The 22,199-nt window shown below is 39.8% G+C and overlaps 1 protein-coding gene across 3 annotated transcripts in view; it reads left to right on the top strand.

The window, feature by feature from the left end:
- VAV3 (vav guanine nucleotide exchange factor 3) overlaps positions 1–22,199 on the top strand; it is a 2,320,370-nt gene that overhangs the window by 1,544,023 nt on the left and 754,148 nt on the right. The gene's annotated exons all lie outside the window — the stretch shown is intronic.

Here is a 22,199-nt window from a genome sequence, read left to right on the forward strand (position 1 = left end):
GCATTCAGTAACATACATGAATAGACATTAAATAATATACATATATTTGTTAATTAGATTGTATTAAATATGAAAGTAGAAGGATGTGTGTCTAGCCCAGGAAAAGATGGATATATATATATATAACCCATCTCTTCTACCCTACCCATCCTTCACTAACAAAGTCCATTTCTGCTGGCTGAATGTCTAATTTTCCCAACTTCTTGGTGGAATTGTACAATGGATGGCCCAGACAAACAAATCGCACTACTAGAATGCTTTAAAAAATCTCTCCAGAGGATCAGTTAATTGTTTTGTTTGAGAGGATTTCAGTCATAGCTGCATTGGTAGGGCCTACCACATGATAGCATCGCAGTAGCAATCAAAGGTGGGAATGCTGGAAAGCAAACCTGAAGTTCTACAGGAAGCCTCAGCAGCTACCAACAAATAAATTGCCATAATCAAGGAGGGATTGTCCAAGCAAACCAGTAAGACTGACGACCTGGAGCAGAAGTCCAGAAGGTGCAGTGTTAAGTTAAAACAGGTCGCCTCTTTGGCAGCTGACAAGGACCACTGATCCTTCTAAAATTATTTGATATGCAAGGTAGTCAGGCTACTTAACCATGTGAATCTTTCCATTGAGAGTGCACCAGGTCGGGCCACCAAGCAAAACTGCTGAAAACCCCAAGCATGTTCTGATAGTATTTCTCTACAGTCAGAAGAAATTAATGGTTGTTAAAATTCAGCCAGGAGAGCAAAAGTATGCAATGGGGAAATAAAAGGTCTCTTTTACCAGGGACTACTCTCAAATACTTTACTGCATAAGGCAAATTGTGGGCATGTACAGAATGGACTGACTGAACAAGGGGTATAGAATTTCGTTGGTATTCTCTGCTACACTTGCTGTTGAGAAAGATGTGAGAACAGTATTTCTCCACAATGTTCATCAAGCCAACAGCTTTCTAGAGGATTGGAATCTCAGGGCACAAGCAGTGAGGATCCAGATGGGGAGCAACATTAGTTGGACAAAGAAATGGAGTGGGAATTTGCTAAGGCTAAGAGTCAGTGACCTCAGTTCCTTGAGAAAGTGACAAGCCCAACTAAAAAATGCCGGACTGTTGAGAATTCCAGTCCTTTACCACTCCATACTAACTGGAACAGCCCCTGGACTAGTAACAATGCGGCCTACAATAGAATCATCCAAAGATGGTGCATATGAACCCTGTAGGCCTGGCCCTAATGCTTCCAGGACAGCACTAGCACCCCATTGTACTCCTAAGGATAACCTGCCTGCTAAACAAAAGAGGGCAATGCTAATGAATGATTCCTCACATGCCAGGGCTGAAGACTTTCACGCATGGTCCAAAGAGGGAACAAGAGACCAAACAAATCATTAGAATTCAGTAGATCTCTTGATAAATCCAGCCCTTCCAGTAGGAAGCCATGGTCTGAATTTTTTTTCTGGGTTCTCTGAGTTAGCAGATGAGCATTGCTGGTCATCAGCGGTCCTGGCTAAACTGGATCGAAGTACAGCAGAGGGTTGAATCCAGTACCAACTCATACAGTACAACTGTATGATGGTTTACTCATTTGTAGAGTAGCATGACCATGCCAACTTGGTATATGCTTCTCAACTATGCTGTGAGTTTGAGGACACTGGAACAGACTGTAAGGTAGATGATGCTATTTGCAGTGTGTCCTACTTGTCATATTTTCCTCTGTTAACCTTGTTGATACTATTTGTAGCACTTAGTCCCCTGAGGTAGCTTTGTCCATAATTGTTTATTTTGATCATTTCGCAAAATTTTACAGACTCTTTGACCAATTATTTTTTGTGAGAGACAAAATATTGTTAGCAGTCAAGACAGGTATAGTTATAGTCCATCTGCATTTCCCTACAGCTGCCAGTGGTTTCTTGCTCGGGTTTAGGTGCATTAAGTACCTAAGGTATACACCAGCCTGGGGAAGGGTGCTAAGATAGTTTGCCTGCAGGATTCCAAGCTTAAAATAAAGGAAAACAATAAATTCAGGAATAAAGATTTTTCCATTATACAAGCAGACCACATTGCAGGGTTTGGGAAAAAGGAAGTATTGTTAATGTTTCACAGATCATTTGCAGTGGAAAATTCAAGAACTCATATGTTCTGGTAGTCCAAGCTTGACTTTATAGACGTGCAGAGATGCTATCATCCTCATGACACTGTCCCATCCTTCTCTTGGGATCTAGGCAAGCAAGGAAGTAGGATAGGATAGGATAATAATAGCTTCATAGATGATTACTAGGCTAATGCCACAGGAGCTTTTACAAGCCCAGCCCGTAATATTCAGGATATGACAATACTGTATCTTAATTCTCCAGATGTGGGATGGGGTAGTATCAGGATAGTGGGTCTTTGGGTGTTGAAGCCTTGAGTCATTTTACAGACTGCCTGTGTCTATAAGGGACATAGGCAGTACCCCATGAGTCAATTTATGGTTCCCCATCGTTTTGTCTAAATTCTTTTTGAAGAGAGTGAGGGACAGGATTTGTTTTATGAAGATGGGAAGTTTATTCCATAGATGAGGTAGCCTTTGGGATATATATCTGTCTCCAGTAAGTTCTGTTAGTCACAAATTAGGTTCAGATCCATGGAACTTGTAATCCTCATATAATTTCTCTTGCGAATATGTAACATTTTCATCACGGCTTGTTCACAGAGTGCCTTGTAGCTCAGGCATAAGTCCCATTTCAGTAAATGATTCAGTATTGAAATTAAAAACTACCTTCAATAAATGATTCACAATTGAACTTAAAAACTACCTTCTTAATTCTAGCTCCTGCCCATGCCAGGAATCTATTTAATCCCAAACCCCCCAACACATACCTCTCTATACCTCTCTTTAAATCTTTCAGCCCTTCTACTACTTATACTCTCTGTTAATAGCAACACCCATATATTTCTCACCAATCTAGCTCTGTTTTATGTAATATTATGACCTACTAGTGTGAACCTAGGCCTAATTTTTCTTTAAACCCTCATCTGCTGTTATTTCAGCATTTTATTTTTGTATATCCTTTTCATGCAATTTCTCTTACTGTAAATATGTGCAAATATTTAAAAAACTATGTAATTTTTCTTGCTTTTGAATGTATGATATAACCATGTTACATTCTTGTTTTTTGAATGTATGCATGTTAATGTCTTGTTTTTTTTCTGGAGCTTTTCCTCTCGGGTGTCCACTGCAAACGGGCCTTTGGCTCAGCTGAACTAACCTGGTTAACAAATGACAAATAAATAAATGAATGAATAAATGAATGTGATAAATAGGACATGCTGGAGGGATAGATTCCTTTCCCAGAGATTTCCCATGGTTTGGAACAAGATCCCAATCTACATTAGGCAGAGCTCCTCGCTAACACTCTTTAAAAGAAACCTTGACAAGTGGATGGGAAGCAGAAAGTTTACCTCGGGGATCACTTCAGTGGCTCTGCTGGAAAGAGGCACAGGGAACTAATCTAAGGGGACGGCGAAAGCCAACACATTCTGGCTAGGCTTATAAATGCCTTCGGGCAGATAGCCTAGTACCCACCTATGAACCTAATAAATAAATCTAAGACGGAGTAAAGGGATAGGGCCTTTAGTCAGTCTGCATAACACGTGTCTTATGGATTGTATTTTTTTAATGAAAAACCTCTTGGGCTGCTCCATTTGGTCTAAGTGCCTGGTTAGGTGCATGCAAAAGGGAGCACTGTACTTGATTATAGGCCTAATGAGGGATGAGTACAATGGCACTATGACTTCCTTTTATTTTGATACCATGCCTTTACTTATAATTTGAACCACACAGAAGGATTTCCTCACTGCAGCAGCTACCTATTGGTCAAATGTTAGGTTGCTATCTATCTGTGTTCATAGGTCTCTCACCACTGGGTCTACTTTTAGGGGTTTGCTATCTATATTATAATTTCCGGGGATAACTGATTTACCAAAGGGTGTGATTACGCATTAATTTACCACTTGGTCTCAGTGCATAGTTTTGGCAACAGTTGTTTGTCATTTTTAGACCTATTTGTAAGATGTCAACATCATTTGGGGATTCTGAGATTGCTCCCAGCTTACAATTGTTGGCAAACTTGGTGAGTCAGAGGCCCCCAACATTGGCCTTCACTTCAGAGAGGTATATTTCAAACAGGAGGAGGCCCAACACTAAAACCTATGGTACAACACTAATAACAGGTTTCTTATTGGAAGTGGATTCACCTATCCGGGCAACATGTGTCCTGTTGGTGAGCCAGTTGGGTATCCATCTGGTGATGTAGGGGTTTATCCCAACTCAGTAAGTTTATCTATGATCCCCAAGTGGGGGATTATATTGAAAGTTTTGGCTAGGTCTAGATAAGCAGTGTGTACAGTTTTACCCCTGTCCATGGTCCTGGCGACTTTCTCAAAGAAGTCCTTCTGACTGATCAGGCAAGACCTTATGATAAAGCTAAATTTGGTTTGTTCCAATGTTTGGAGAGTTCCTGTGTCATCATTGATCAGGTGAATGATAATTCTGTCCATGATCTTGCAGATATGTCTGGTCAAGCTTATCGTTCTGTAGTTCCCTGGGTCAGCTGATGGGCCCTCCTTGTCCAGAGGGATGACTGTTGCAGTCCTCCATTCCTCTGTGAGAAAGCCCACTTGGAACTGTGATTGTAGAAGGTTTTTAGTAGCCCTGATATATTCTGTTTTAAGCTGTTTAAGAAGCATCCTGGAATATTGACAAGATCTATAGAGGCTGTGTTTTTGGCTTTAACAAGCACAGTAAGGACTTGTTCCCTCATAATGACCAATAGGGGATGGTTGTGGGTATTTCTTTTGGTGTGGTAGGAGGTGATTGAGGGATCGAGAAGTTTGAACTCAACTTGTTGGCCAGCAGATTTACTGTAGCTTTAGGCTGGGTGTAAGTGTTGCTGTTCATGATTAACTTATTAACCCTTCCACAGTGGCTACTACATATGGCTCATTCACACACCATACAAGAAATCAACTTGTCAGACCATGCCCCTTTCAGTATGGTTATTCTGCAGGCTACTAGAAAATACAGGTTGGCTTACTATAGGTGAAACAGCAAGGGAGACAGGCACCTTCTGCAGTCCATGGTGAAAGATGTCCTAGTTAAGAATACATTCATAGACTCTTAAGTTCGATAGTATTTGGTGGGAGGGATGTAAGACTGCTATTTTAGGAGACTTGATGGCAATAGAGGGCTCATGATGGAGAGAGGGAGAGAGAAAGCACAATTATGATTAAGCAAAGAGAACTTAGAGAAGTTCAACAATCAATAGCTGGGGGGCAATTGTCCCTCTTGGATAGGGCAGCTGCCCGATCTAATTGTCCCTATTGGATAGGACAGCTGCCCGATCTAATTGTCCCTATTGGATAGGACAGCTGCCCAATCTAATTGTCCCTATTGGATAGGTCAGCTGCCTGATCTAATTGTCACTATTGGATCAGGAAGCTGCTCGATCTAATTGTCCCTATTGGCTCGGGCAGCTGCCCGATCTAATTGTCCCTATTGGATAGGGCAGCTACCTGATCTAATTGTCCCTATTGGATAGGGAAGCTGCCCAGGTGGTAGAGCTGAATCTATTGGACCTCACCAAGGCAGAAGCTGAGCTGTTGGGCAATTCTGGTGGCTCAAGTGCATAACTGACCCTAGGGTCACTGCATGGTTTTTCAATCAACAAACCCTACAATCCCATATTTACAAATTCCAGCTAACCAGGGGGGGGGGGGTCAAATGCCTAATTAGGGTGGTTTTCTTTCCTGTTACTCTTCATTATGTAATGCAGGAGAAGGAGACCAATTAGAAGCCTGGGATTTCGGGGCAATCAGAACAAGCAAACTACAACCAGAACTCACAGAAGGACTGAATGTAACTGTCACCATTAAAGAAATAGGCAGGGCCATCACCAGGCACAAAAGCCACAAAGTCCCAGGTATTGTTGGCCTACTAACTGAGCTTCACAAATGGGCGAGTTTGACCTTGTGGGAGACACTCACCAACATATACAATAATAGACAACCAATAGGGATAGAACTTGTGGACCATAAACAGACCAGTATTAACCTCATCCCTAAGTCCCAGGAACTTTGCTCAGCACCTAGTGATTTTCAAGCCATCTCTCTCTTATAAATTTGGACCAGAATTGGCGAATATTCTGATAAAAAGTCTAGAATCTTTACTGCCAAAGCTTATCTGTAGTAGGTAGTTTGGATTTCTGCCTGGTCGGAATGTTGCAGATGACTGGTGGGAAATGACCACTTTTCAAGCATCACCAGTCACACATCAGTCTCATAGAGGGATGGTCTTTTATATCAGGAAAGTTTTTTTACACACTTGAGTGGGGATTTCTTTTTCACATCTTAATCACCCACACATTTGGGGAGGGCTTCGGTTTGATAAAACACTTGTGTAGAGACCCTGTTTTTTAAACTTGTAATGAATGGAGACCACAAAATCCTTGACAAAATAAGCAGGGGCACCACCCAAGGATGCCTCTTAACCCTGGCACTGTTTTTGTTGAACCCAGGACCTTCTGATCTACAGTCAGAGCAACACACCACTAGGCCAACTCAGCTTTGTTTAGTACTTGTCATTAATGGAAGAGCTAGCATTTCAGATTTGGCAGTTTTTAGATGAACAGTCTTGTGTAGTGGGATCCAACAGCAAATTCCTTCACGTTTGCAGATGACTGATAATTTACCTGATGTACTGGACAAGGTATTGGAAATCTTTGATAGGTTTGAGAGAGTGTCTAGTCTGTCCTATAGTGTGGCCAAATGCAGGATAATTAAATGTGAGGACAAGACTTTTAAGTTGGACAGCTGAGGTATGAGGTAAGTATCTTGGCTTTACCCTTTGCATTTCCGTGACCTCTATGGTGGAGATCAGTTTGGATCTGGTAGACAAAAGGGTATCAGACCTTATTCCCCAACTATGTAATTTTACATCAATCTCTGGTAAAATATAGGCTATTAAAATGATCATCCTACCTCACCCCCTTAATCTAGTCAGGAATACACCAATATCTGCAAGGCACCACAAGCTAGATCAGATCCAAACCCTCATTATTGACTCAGTGTTGGAAAAAAAAGATGTAGAATAACACCCTCCACTGCCTACATGCCTAGATTTTATGGGACTGGGGCCTTCCTCACAGAGAAGCTATACTGTAGCTTTTCTGTTCCATCAGTCTGTAAAACTGATCAAAGCTAAATCCACTGCCTCAAATCCCCCTTTAACTGTATTCATAAATAGACAGTTGGAGTATGGGTAAGTGGATGGTCATGGGAAGGGGCCATCTGATAGTATTTGGGAACACCCTATGGTAATGAGCTCTGTCAACAATGATCTAGGGGAGCATTGTAAGGCACAAGGTATTCTCAAGTGGGCTCAGTTACTGCAGCCAGCAGACAATATGCCAAAAAACTTTGAGGAGCTCAGAGGGGAATTCCAGATACCAGCAGGGGAATGCTTTGGATACTTCCAGATCAATGGCTTGTGGTCACTCCATGCTTCTCCACCAGAATGGGATCAGCAGACCTATTTATGGAAAAAATGGAATGGTATAATCAAAGCAGTACCAGTACCATCTACATAGACTTTTGGAGCAAAAGGGCTTTTGCAATGTTAATATTGATGGAGAGTAGATGGAAAACACTAAAGAGTATATGATTGTTAACACCCCAATGGAAACAAGTGCAGCAGAACCCTTCCAAAGTTCAAGACCAGCAGAAATGCCTTAGTTTTAGGTGGTGCTTTACACTGACTTGGCTATGGTCGGCTGGAAAGTCAATGAGCAACAATAGCTGGAGATGTGGGGGAAAGCCAGCTGACACAATTCATATGTTCTGAAAGTGGCTCAAAATTAGGGGCTTATGGGCTTCTTTATTCCAGTACCTTTATGATCTGCTCACTCTTGACATCTTCCTTGACTGGAAATTTTGAATATTAGGAGTGTGCCCAAGATACCCATAGAAGTTACTCCCATACTGGATACCTGTTGGGTTGTAACAAGCATCATAAAGCTGCTGGCTGAAAAGTACTGTAAAACAATCCACTTACCAGGGAGTACCAGGGAGGGAAGGTCTGGATAGCTCCCTTGTAAATATCTGAGTTATATATTGTACTCTTTTAAAGAGGCAGTTCCATATGCCTCAATACCCAGCCCATGGCAGGTTATACTTTCTCACTTTGGTCGATCTAACACATGAGCACTCTTATAATTACTTGTGATGAAATAGTTAAAATAAGAGCTGTAACCTCTGCTCTCTATTATGTGATAATTACTGATGGCCGAGAATGTATGTAATGTATATAATTTTTAAATTACCATTTTGCCTTTACCTTGTATATAGTTTTTAACATTACCATTTTGCCTTCACCTTGTCTGGATGGTGCTGTATTAATGTATTGTTGCAATTTTTTGTGTTAATTTTTAATTTGCTGTGCAGCTTTATTTTTTGTTTATGTTCTCTCCTTGACATTTGACTTTATAAGAATAAAACAAAATATAATTTTAAAAATATGAAAGTAGAGGCAACTATTACAGTATAGAAGATAATTATGCATTAGTAGATGTTGAGCATTTAGCATTTGAAGAGGTTTATTACAGTAGAGAGTCGATTATCTGAACATCAATTATCGGAAATGTCAATTATCAGAATGTAACCTTCCACAGTTTTCAGGTAGGAAACATCATAAAATCTAAATATGTAAACGTTATACATATTCGCTTGTGAGTGTTTTTTGAGCTTGTACTACAGTAATATAGTATACTGTTTTGTACTTACAGTTTATTTGTTTTATTCTTCTTGTTTAATGTTAATCAAAAACATTTTTAAAAGGTTTTTATCCAGTTCAATTATATGTCTGATTATTTGAACTATCCTTGGTCCCAATTAGTTTGGATAATCAGCTCTCTACTGTAGTGGGTTTTTCAAATAGATAACAGATCATGTGATTAGTGCTTAGAAATTCAAACAAATGGGATGGATCTAGGTAGGGCAGAAAATGTTGATATTATAGTAAAGAACTGGGGTATAAAGCAGGTTCCTACATAATTATATGTATGGCTATAATAAGGTTTATATTAGAAGTATAGAGGTGGAGGGGAGAACAGTGTCACAAAACTATGGAATATGAATGGGAGGTGCAAGTAAAAAGGATCCAGATATTGGTGAAAACTATTGAAGAGTAGTTGTGGTGCATAGGATTCTGAATGAAGAGAAATGGCTTAATGACATGGCAAGCTGAAGTTAACAGTGGCATTTATCCTGGATATGTGCAGGAGCAGATCCTTTGCTTTGATAGGTGAAATTTTAATTGTGTTTTAAATAAGTCTGGACTTCAGTGGTAGTTCATAGGTTCATAGGTGTGTAGTAGGCTAATGGCCCTGGAGCCTTTACAAGCCTAGCCCATAGAAGTACCCTGGCATCATGCCGCCATACATTAGTTCCCAGTGCCTCTATCAAGTAGAGCCACTGGAGTGATCCCTGGGGTGAACTTTCTATTTCCCATCCACTCATCAAGATGCATGGGAAGTCTATTCCAGAGCATGGGCAGTCTCTGGGTTATGAACCTGTCCCTCCTGTTGTGTTGATTGTGGTAATGAGGTTGAGGTCTCTGGAGTGTGTGGTGCAGAGGGATTGGGATTTCTTTAGATGTAGGATTTCTAACAGAGCTGGGTCAGACATGTCTTTGTAAGTTAAGCAGAGATTGCCTCTTAGTAGATGATATGAGACAGAGATTAGCTGGAGTTTTTTGAGTCTGTCCATGCAGGACATGTGTTTAAGGCCTAGGATCCTCTTTGCAAAAGATAATTACAAGGTACTTTTGTGGCCTTTCAAGCCATTGCATCTGTCTAGTGAGGTACATGCCAAATGGGGCATTATACTCGATGACAGGCCTAATGAGAGAAGAGTAGAGAGAGATGATGTCCTTTTTCTTCCTGGATGCAAAAGCCTTGGTAATGAGATGTGCCACATAGAAGGACTTTCTGACCACAGTGGCAATGTGGTCGTTGAAGGAGAGGTTGCTGTCAACTGTTGCTGTGTTCCCAGATCTCTTATAATGCCTTCAGTGTTCATTGGGCACCCATTGATGTATTAATTAGTGGGAACTTAGTTTTTCCCAAAGGGGATGATGGCACATGTTATGGCATTAAGCTTAAGGCCATGATTTTGACACCAGTCATTGGTCTCAGTGAGGCCTTTCTGTAGGATGAAATACGTAAAAAGCACAAACTTGTAACTTACAACTAGGAAGTTCCACAGACCGAGTATACTGCAGCAAAAGCACGTACTTCCTCGTTAGATAAAAATGTTCACAATATTTTCAAAAATCCACGCTGAAAGATGTTTACCAAGTTGAATCCACAGCAATAATGGAATTTATTCATGAAACAGACAATTAATACAGCCAAAAAAACGCCAAGAAGTAATCCAACAGTTTACCCGGGTTTCGTCCGCCAAGACGAACTTCTTCAGAATGATCTAACCATAGATTACCTCCCCCTTAAATACTCAATAAAGTAATTAATTAATTAAACAACCCTATTGAATAAGCTAATTAACAGTTGTATCAATCATAATAAAATTACAAAGAATGAATATAAATTCATATTGTATAAATCCTAACTTATACTATACATGAATCAATAACATCCACAGTAATAATAAAATACTTAAAATACGTTGATGTTTATAACAAATTCATGAATTCATGAAATAATTAAATAATACAATACTCAATCATATTACGATTTTGATGCAAAATGTATGAAAGAATATGTATATATGTGTTTATCCCTTCATATATTACATACAAATACCCCATGGACTATCTACTTAATGTATTATGAACTGTTGTTCCTAACATAATAATTTCTGTAGGATGCCTAAATCACTTGGAGAGTTAATAATGGCTCCCAGGGAGCCATAGTGGGATGTAACTCCATAGTTCGGCTACACAATTTGAATACAGAGAGCCACCTGCAGCAATATGATTTGGTTATAGTGATTAGTGATTTTTCTCTAGACTGTGAAACTCTGTTGTGGGAGTAGTGCTGCAAGCTAAGGGCTGGGCATTTTTCTGGCTTATAGAGCAGTCTGTATATTGCAGTCATCTCAGAAAGAGATGGGGTATGCAGTGGCTCTAAGCAGTTTAATTCTCTGAGGCCTAGGCAGGAGTTTTGTCATCTGTTTTAGTTTACTGCCAGTTATTCTATTGTATTATAACATTACTCAGCTTTGGACAGTTGTGAGTCTTGAAGGTTGGTGAAGATTGGGGCAGCACAGAGGAGAGATGGCAATCACACACACACACACACACACACACACACACACACACACACACACACACACACACACACACACACACACACACACACACCCTCCGTTCACTTCTCATACAAAAATAAACCTCCGTTCATACACACACACCCCCTCTGTTCACTTTGTATACAAAAAGAAACCTCTGTTCATACATACACACCCTCTGTTCACTTCTCATACAAAAAGAAACCTCCATTCACACACATACACACCTTCTGTTCACTTCTCATGCAAAAGAAAGAAACCCAACTATATACCTCTGTTCTCATAAAAGGAAGATACTTACTCCATTCCAATTCCTTGATTGCTGCTTTCCCCGTGAGAGCAAGCTACCCAGCCAGATATTGCAATCCCTTCCTGCGAGAGCAAGCTAATAGGTCCTAGCCTGCAGATGTTGCAGTCCGATCCCCTTCAAGTCTATGCAGTTGTAACTGCATACACTTCTGGGATCTCTGTTGCTTGAATGGTGTTTCCCTAATAGAGGCTGGTTCACTAGCAGTCCAGATTGATTGCTACGTGTGACGGGCTCGTGCTTGGGTGGAGTTTTGGGAATAGCATGCGTGGGGGGAATTGTGCAGTTAGTTTCAGGATCACTTTTGGTTTTTATTTCTTTTTTAATGAGTTGTGCAGTTTTGTGATCACTTTTGTTTTATTTCTTTTTTAATTTCATTTTATTTACAGCTGGGGGAGCTGCAGTCCAATAGCACGAGCCGCCCCTGGTGCTACTACTGATTGTTTCCCGCTCTCTTTTTTGAGAAGAGAGTGAGAACCAATCAGTAGCAATCCAGCCATCCACGTCACGTACGTGCCTGCGGACGTGGCAGTCTGAACCCCCTTCTGCTTTACTGTACACATAGACTTCTGGGCATCACACTGATGCCTTCTCTTTAATCTGGGCTGCTTTTACAGCAGTCTAGATTTTCATACATTCCCTAATTAAAAAAAACAAACAAACCCAGAACTTGACGAGCATGTGCAGTTCGAGTTCCGGGTCTTTGCAAGTCAGTCAGAGTGGCTTAGGAGCATAGCACTACGTTACAATGAGCGAACAAAGTAATATTTAAATACACTTTTTTAATGTAAAGTGTTCAACTTCCATCTTTTTGCTGTGAGGGCTGCAGTCTGAGCCACCCCTGGCGTGAATGCAGGTTTCTTTTTGTATGAGAAGTGAACAGTGTGTGTGTGTGTGTGTGTGTGTGTGTGTGTGTGTGTGTGTGTGTGTGTGTGTGTGTGTGTGTGTGTGTGTAATGCCTCAGGCACATATAGCATGGCTAGAGAGATTTCAGGAGCTAGACTCAAACCCAAGCTGGTGGCTAGAGAGAACTTAGGAGCTAGACTCAAATCCTGAGCCTTGGGAATCAGGTAGCTAGAGCTTAGCTTCCCTACCCACCACCACTTGTGAATTTTTTGCCTCAAATTTATTTTTGTTCTGTTCCTCATAATGTCTGTGGTTTTCAGAATTTTGAATTCACTAAATAATGACAGGCATTTGAATTTCAGACTTCATATTCTTCAGAAAGTACATGGTAACACAAAACCTTTCATTCTAGCAATTTTCTGTTTATATGATCAATATTTGAACATTGTCCCTATTTTTGGGGCTATATAGTGGCTTTGTCCAGGTTTTTTGTGCTAAGAGGTTGACAGCTATGGTGAGAACTGAATTCACTGAACATGTTTAGGGGCTGTATTCCCCCATTATTGGCTTTGTCTAGGTGTTTGTGCTAAGAGGTTGAGAGCTGTGGTGAGAACTGAATTCACTAAATGATAGACTGAAACTTAAATGGCTATCTTTCAAGAAACAGCTGATTTGGTATAGTGATATGTTGCTCTGACTGTACTGCACAGAGTCCTGGGTTCAAGGCTTGGCAGTGAAATGCATGGTGGTAACACAGCATTTTATTCTAGCAGCTTTCCAAGATTATACAAGCAATGTTTAAAATGTGTCCCTAGTTTTTGTGCTTTTGTCCTCCCAATAAATTTTGGCTTTTTCCAGATTTCTTGTGCTTAGGTTCATAGGTAGATATTAGGTTATCAGCCCTAGGGTATTTATAAGCCTAGCCAGAGTGTGTTTGGCTTTTGCCTCCCTTTTAGATTAGTTAACTGTGCCTCTGTGTAGTAGGTCACAGAAGATAGCCCTTTAAGGTTAGTTTACTGTGCCTTTGTCTAGCAGGGACACAGAAGAGATCCCACTGGTAAACTTACGATCTCCCATCCACTCGTCAAGATTTCTCTTGAAGAGGGTCAGTGAGGGGCTCTGACTAACATGAATTGGGATGCTGTTCCAGAGTGAGGGGAGCCGCTGGGATATGAATCTGTCCCTCCAGCATGTCCTATTTATTGCTGTGCTGATGTTTAAGTCCCTGGAGCATGTAGCTCTAAGGGATTTGGATTTCCTGAGGTGGAGCATGTCCATTAATTCTGGGTTAGACATGGCTTTGTACGTCAGGCATAGATCGCCTCTGAGTAGGTGGTAAGCAACTGAGTAGAGCTGGAGTTTCTTTAGTTGAACTGCATAGGGCATCTGTTTGAGGCCCTTGATCCTCTTGGTGAGGTACTTTTGGGTTCTCTCCAGCTGCTGCAGGTGTCGGGTAAGGTACATCCCAAATGGGGCATTGTATTCAATTATGGGCCTCATGAGTGATGAGTAGAGGGGCACAATGACCTCTTTTGATCTAGATGTGAACCCTTTCATGAAAAGGTGGGCTATATAGAAGGTCTTTCTAACCACTTTGGCAATGTGATTGTCAAAGGAGAGATTACTATCTACTTGGGTCCCCAAATCCCTAATTACTTCTTCCGTACTTAATGGATCACCACCTATGTGGTAATTTGTGGGCACTTTGTTTTTCCCAAAGGGGATGACTATGCACTTTTTGGCATTTAGCTTGAGGCCGTGGCTCTGGCACCAGGTATCTGCCTCTGTGAGACCCTTTTGGAGGATGCTTGTGTCAGCCGGAGAGTCGATTATGGCTCCCAGTTTGCAGTCATCTGCGAACTTGGTCAGCCATAGTCCTCCCATGTTAGCCTGTACCTCAGAGAAGTATATACCGAACAAGAGAGGTCCCAGTTCTGAGCCTTGTGGGATGCCACTTATAACTGGTTTAGAGTCTGCCATGGCACCTGCAATTCTGACCATGTGGGTTCTATCCCTGAGCCAGTTTGCAACCCATCTTGTGACATAGGGGTTGATATTTAAGCTGGTAAACTTATTTATGATGCCCGAGTGGGGTATTGTGTCGAAGGCTTTTGCGAGGTCCAGGTAGGCTGTGTGGACTACCTTCCCCTCATCTATGGCCTTGGTAACTGTTTCTAAGAAGTCAACTAGGTTTAATAGGCAAGATCTGCCCTTAACAAAGCCGGATTGGGTAGGGTCCAGTGTCTGGAGGTTCCCAATGTCCTTGTTTATGAGTTCCATGATGATACGCTCCATAGCTTTGCAGACCAGACTAGTCAGGCTTATAGGGCGATAGTTCTCGGGATCTGTTGTGGCACCACCTTTGTGAAGCGGGACCACTGTTGCTGTATGCCATTCTTTGGGTACATATCCTGTAGTAAGGCTGAGTTTGAACAGTGTAAGACGCAGCCTGGGACACCATCCGGTCCCATTAATGCTGTGTTTTATGCTTTGGAGAGGGCAGCTTTCACCTATGCATCTGTGATGTCTGGGAGGCTAAATTCTGTTGGGACAGACATTTGCTCTTTGGCGTGGGGGGGGGAGTTTGCACTAAACCTGTCTGCCAGGATGTTGGCAATATCTGTGGGTTCAGTGTATTTTTTGCCATTTTGCACTAACTAAGAGCATATCTTGGAGTTGCCACCCAGATTCCTGACATAACTAAAGAAGGCCTTGTAATTATCTTTTGTGGCAATTTTTCTTTCGAAGCTGGTCTTTGATGATTTTATGAGGGATCGTAGTTTCTTGCTAGTACTGATCAGAGATGCATTCCCTTTTTGGGATTTTGCTCTGTTAAGTAGTAGCTTCCTCCTTCTGTTATATAGCTTATTTATGGCTGGGGTCCACCAGACAGGCCTCCTGCTTTTGGAGGAGTGAGTCTTGGTTTTATTTGGGATAGCGCAATCTATGCATTCTTGTTGGTGCTCATAGAATGCGTTTGTAAAGGATTCTGTGGTTCGGGCAGTATTTTCCACTGGCCCGGGGGCTTTGAAGGATTCCACCTTGGTTTTGAGAAGTGTGAAGTTTGCTTTTGAGAAATTTTTCACAGTGGTTTCCTTGGCTGGGGGTGGGGATGGGATATGGATGTCCAGTGAGATGAGTTTAAGGTATGATCTTACCAATGAGGGGTTTACCTCTGATGTGCTTCAAAGTTGACAGATACAGTTGAATGTTGAGCCAATCTTAAAAGGAGCTGCGAGTTTGAAGAGAAGTTTAGTGCTGCTTATGCTGAATCTGCTTTCATTGTTAATAGCACAAAAGGTAGTGTACTTGCTTTTGATGCAGAAGGCTGTGGGTTCTACTCCTGCAATATATAGATGCATTGCTGATACTGTACTGTGTTGTACTTTTAAAGGTGGTAGATGCTGCAGTCCTGAGAATGTCCTCTTTGGTGGAGATACCTAGTAACAATGAACCTGTTATCAGTTTGCCATCCATTCCCTATGGCAATATTACTAGCTTATCATTTTTTATTGTAACATAGGCAACAGACACTTTATTTGTAGATGAAACAATGAAATATAAAGTTGTTTGCTAGCAGCAACCTCTTCATTTAGTTACAGATCTCTTTAATGTGGAATTATTTAGATGACTTTTACTTCTGCAGAGATTGTGCATATTTACTGATACTGGTGGATTGTAGAAGTTTGAGAAGACTTTTATGATGGAAATGTTTTGAAATGGGCAGTTTTGTCATTATTGGTGCACACATTTTGTTTCATTGTTTAAAAAAATGTTCAAAACAATAAATTCAAAATGCCATCTCACAACTGCACTGTATTATACAAGGAATATAATTTAATACAATCAGGAAGGTGTATCAAAGATCACATATATGTTTCCTGTGCAAGGGGCCTATGATTTGAAAACAGCCCACAGTTAATCTTTATCTGCCACTGGCCAGACATATTTTGTTGAATGTGGGTTTCAATGCTGTTTCAATGAATGTCAGTTTTAAAGGCAGAGAAGTTTTAATGCTAAGTCTAGTTTCATTGTGAGACTGCATTGCCTTGTTTAGCAGATGTCTATTAGTGTTAGTGTTTGTGCTGTAAAATGTAAAGTAAAACTTTTAAATGAAATCCAAATCATTGTAAAAGTAAAGCAGTATGCACATTACAGTGTTTATGGTAAATGGGGTGAAATAACCAAGTAATGGGACATTGGAATAGCTGCAGGAGGGAGGCCCCATTTGACCATGATTTTGCGAGGGGGAGAAGGGCGGCAAACTCAGACAGCCCCAGCTGAACTGTACTTCTCAACTGTCCAGATTTTTGCAGAATTAATAGATTTTTGCTTCTTATTTTTGGTTTGCTCCTTTGTAGTTTTCTGGCAAATTCTTTAGGAATGAAGTTACTAAATATTGACAGACTTTGAGTTTCAAACTTCATACCCTTCAGAAAAATGCATGCTAAAGCAAGACCTGTTATTCTGCCAACTACATAAGCTTATACAAGAACAATTTTTAGTACTGTTTATATGTTCCCCCAATATATTTGGCCTTGCCAGATTTCCTGCGTTAAGAGGTTGAGAGGGAAGTGAAAATAAATCACTTTATAGAATCAGGTATATCCAAACCTCTCAACTGTCCCTGATTTTGGCTCAAAATGTTGCTTTCACCCTAATAATCCCACCACAAGATGGCAAATTTTGAAGTAAACGTGGAGGGTTTACAATTAATAAATAATTGTAATTAGAGGTAGGTTGCTTTTAATTTCAGAAATGCATGTAGGTTCTCTTATTTTGTCAGTTGCTTAAGTTAACAATACTAATATTAAAAAGGTGTTGCTTCTTTGACAGGCTCCCAGCTGTATTGTGTGGCTTTTTTATATTTGTGCATCACATTTTTGGTCCGTTTTTCATAAAATTATGCTTTTCTGGCAAATTAGTGGCAAATCGTTAAAGATGGAAGTTAGAAAATAATGACAGACATTTGAGTTTCAGATTTCATACCCTTCAGAATATTCATAGTAATGCAAGACCTACTATTCTATTATCTTTTTAAGTTCATAAGAGCAATATTTAAAAATTGTCCTTATTTTTTGGGCCTTTGTCCCACTTCTGTTTACACCTTTGTCCATATTTCTTGCTGTGAGGCTGAGGGGTATGACAAATGTGTCAGGGCCATCACCATCAGCCAGAAACATTTCAAATTGTGACATACTTGTTGCACACCATTCCCCCACATAGTGACTCTGGATGCATCCAATCAAGGCAAGGAGCAGTTATGCAGTGTAAGTGTGCAAAGTATCCTCACATCCAAGGTAGACACAAGTACTACAGTGGCTTTTCATCTGTCCCTGATTTTGCAGAATTTCTGTTATATGTTTTATACTGTTGATTTATGCTTTTTCTTATTCAGAAAATGCATGTTGTTGCAGTGCCTGTTGCTCTGTGTTTAAGTAGCAATGCTTTAATGAACATCAGGTAAGTTTGTCTGAGACTGTAAGATGCAAGTACGCTTTAATAAGCATACTGTTAAAGAATTACCAACATTGAAAGCCTTTTTGTTCTTGCCATGCAGAGAATATTTACATACCTAGATAACGATTAAGCTTTAGATATTGAAATGCATATGACAGTATTTGTAATAAAGGACAGGATTACGGTATTTTCAGAAGCTCATTGCATTTATTGGAGACTTATAGTCATCTTTTCAGGCTTTACCCATAAACTATAAACAGAATGCCAATCTATCATGTGTGGTACATAACCTATGCAGTAATCCTTTATGCAATTTATCTTGAGCTTGTTTCTTGTTTGCTGTTCATTTTTTACTTTGATCATGTTTTCCCCATGAAACAAGTAGGTAGTTGTCAGGTAGCAGGTCTTGTTTGGATAAGAAACATTTTTACAACTGGGGTTATCGCACAGATTTTATGCAGCTGAAAATAAATTATAATTAGAACTGCGGTGCAAGGAGAGGTGGTTTGAGTTGAGTGCTGCTTGTTTTTTATACTTGATTTTGACTGGCATTCCAGTAATATATTTAAAAAGTAATTTATTTTTTCATGCCTCACAACCTTTTTTTCCCATCTAGATATTAAGTAAGTTGCTATGTAGCCAATGCATTGAAATATTTTTTTCTTCTACAATTCATTTTGTCTTGATTGGACTCTCATAATGATGGCTTGGCACCCAGGGCAGCATATTTAATTAAAGTCCCAGTTTTTGCAGTTTTTAGCATAAGTCCACCTCTTTCTAATTAGCCACACCCCTTTCCATTGGCCCCACCTATTAAGCTGTATCCTGCAGCCCCCCTCTGATTTGAAGTCACCAGCCACCACTGGTTTAGACAGATGTTTGGCAGAGGAGAGTAAGGTGGAGTCGACAGCATATTGAACTATAGTGGCATTTTTGTAGCTGTGTCAAGATCATTGATGAATAAGTTGAAAAGTATGGGGCCTAGTATAATTCCTTGTGGGACACCAATAATTACAGGCATGTGTATGTGTGTGTGTGTGTGTGTGTGTGTGTGTGTGTGTGTGTGTGTGTGTTGTCTTTTGGCTTTTCCCAGTTAGGGGTCGCCACAGTGGAACTCCGGTCCGCTAATGCTTGGTAGTTGATTTTTATGTGCCGAGTTACCAGCCCTGACGCACAACCTTCAACGAAGGTACGCCCATTCACGCATGTCTCCACGCAGAAGACGCTTTATCTGAGAATCGAACCAGACAGCATCTAACTGTGAGGCGACAATGCTACTGCAGCACCACCACCACGGGAACCAGTAGTTAAACTAACTAACCAATAGTTACAGGCATGAAGGTGGAAAAATGATTTTTTTTCATTTCACTGTGTACGCTCCATTTGAGAAGTAGCTATGAAAACACTGCAGTTAGGAGGCGGAGAGCCCTAAGGATGAACGTTTATGTAAGAGTTTCTGGTGGCAGGCAGTAACAAAAGCTTTTAGTAAGTCTAGGAAGAGGGTGGAGACTGGACTAGCAAAGCAGTAGTTGTGCTGTGATGAAGAAGGAAGCCATGTCGGGATGAAAACAGAAGCTGCTTTTCTATTAGTTTAGAATATGGCCCAAAATAATATTAGTTGCAATACTTTTTCTGAATCCTGGCTACAGTCTCAGTAAACTAGTTAGCAAAATTAGAAAATTGATTCAGCAGCAAGTGAACTTTTGATTTTAGCTATGTAGAAACCTATTTCTACCTTAGAACATCATTACTGAAACTTAGATGAACACATTTGTGTATATCTGTGATATTACTCTTCTCATATCGTAAGTCTTTGCTTGCATTAATGAGTGCTGTATTGTGTCTACATTACATCTTTACCACTACTGTAATGCATTGTGAATATAATGTTTGACCGTTAAGCACTGCACACCTACACCCAGGTCATAGCTGAAAAGGGTCCATGGACCAGTGCACTTATCCCACTAACAAACACAAACAAACAAGTAGACAAATCAATAAACAAACACAGAGTCTCCTGTTATAAAGCATCTGTCCAAGTTTTCATACTTATAAAAAAAAAAACAATCTGTGTTTTTTGTTTGTAACTGGTGTTTATTAATCAACAGATTTGACAGTAAATGTGGAAATTGCATTCCTTGTCACTTCACAGATTCTTTTCTTTATGCTAGGACTCCTCTTTTTGATATATCTGGATGAAGGTCACCAGTTATATTGCTTTCATTTTTTATTATTATTGTTATTATTATTATTATTGTTATTATTATTTATTATTATTATTATTATTATTATTATTATCGCACTTTTTATTTGTATGTATTTATAAGTAGTCATGCACACCAACATAAGCACAAACAGAGGGCTGAATAATGCAGTATTTTACCTAAATGAATGACTGAATATAGTTTCACCTTGAGGAATGGAAAAGTTAAGTATGCACAGATTTTTATAGATTAATTGGTAGAAATGAAAAACAAACTGAAAACGTGCCTCTGTACAAGTGAAGAGTCCCAGTTAAATATACAAAAAGCACTTGCAAGGTATTGCAATAAATTCCAAAAACATTCTGATGAAGGCCATTTTCATGGCCGAAAGCACTTAAGCCTGTATTTGTGTTAATAAAAGGAAATTTTCTTTGGGATTCACCGCTTGACAGCTTTTGGAATTTATTGCAACACCTTGCAAGTGCTTTTCATAGGTACTTACAAAACTTAGGTTCTTACAAAAGTATTGATCAGTGAAGATCTTAAAAGGCTAGCCATATATTCCCATAGTTTCTAGCTGTAACTCTGCCTGAAAGTGACTTATTGTGATGAGAGTAACAAAAAGTAATAGCATAAGACAACCATTAATAAACAGGAAAATTTGATAGTAGTTATCCATTTCTCTTACCTTCATGGGAGACAAACAGCTTGTAATCTTTCCTGAAAGGTTGAGTTTTGTCTAGGTAGTATCTGAGCTGCCTGTGTATATCCAGAGTGTGAAAAATCCTTTCTCCCTTGTTCCTACGTTCAGGTAACAAAATTGGGAGGTTACTGGTCTGGCTTAAAGTCATTTCTTAAACTACTTTAGGCATAAGTATAGCATTTGTTCTCAAAGAAAGCCTGCCTTTATGAAAAGAAAGGTAGGGCTAACTCACCATATGTGCTTGTAACTCAGATACCCTTCTATCAGATGTCAGATCAATGAATAAAATAGTCTTTCATGCTAAGAACCCCAAATCAACCTGATGAGCTTGTTAAATAGAGACTTTATAAGCTTTTCAAACAATAAAGTTTCCCAATGAGGAGCCACCTGTTTCCTAGACAGGCAGATAGAAGAGACCCCTTTCAAAAATTGTTTTACTTGAGTGTAGAAATGACTGCCAAATATACCTTTATAAAAAAGTATGACAATAACTCACACAAAAAATCAACAGAAAGAGGTGTCCAGGCCAACAGAGGATCTTCACTGTTAGAGGGGCACCAGCTAGAAAATGTTTTCCATTTAACCACCTATGATTTCTTAGTAGCATGTTTTCTCACTTCCTTAACTACCTGCTGCACATCCTCAGGAAAATAAAGTGCCTAAAATGTGTCAAAATTGTATCCAGGCAATTAGTTGAATCATTTTCAAACGGGTGTATCAAACTGCCTCTCTTTTGTGTGAGAAAATGCAGTCTATGGAAAACTTGTGTAATTGCCCTTGGTCAGACTGAAGATAAGGGAGAACGTCTGTTGACCAAAAGGGATCAAAACTGACATTTTTGAAGAGAAGTAACTGCTGGTTCTGAGATACGTATACTGACAGTACCAACAAGCAGAATATCCTTACCCATCACTCTAAACAACAAAACAGATATAGTTTTCAGTCATAAATAACATTTTACCTAACAAAAAAGTTCACAAAGGCACTTGGAACATATAACATAAATAAAAATATGTCCCTTTCACTTTTATTTCCAGGGCAAGCATAAACACACACACACACACACACACACACACACACACACACACACACACACACACACACACACACACACACACACAAAATTCTTGTCAAAAATAATATTCTACCTAAAATTCATTTTAGAAGGAAGGCTTTCCCCAATAAGGACTTATCTGTGTGTATGTATATGTATACTTAGATGTGCATAAAGACTTAAATGCAAATGCATACACAGATATATTTAAGAAACTTGGTGGAGTTGAAAAGATCGGTGCATACTTAACTCTACCATCTCTCAAGTGAAAGCTACATTTTATCGTTAATATACGTAG

Source organism: Protopterus annectens, chromosome 10.part0, assembly GCF_019279795.1.
Source record: "Protopterus annectens isolate FY-2018-M chromosome 10.part0, PAN1.0, whole genome shotgun sequence".
In the NCBI taxonomy this organism is placed as follows: domain Eukaryota; kingdom Metazoa; phylum Chordata; order Ceratodontiformes; family Protopteridae; genus Protopterus; species Protopterus annectens.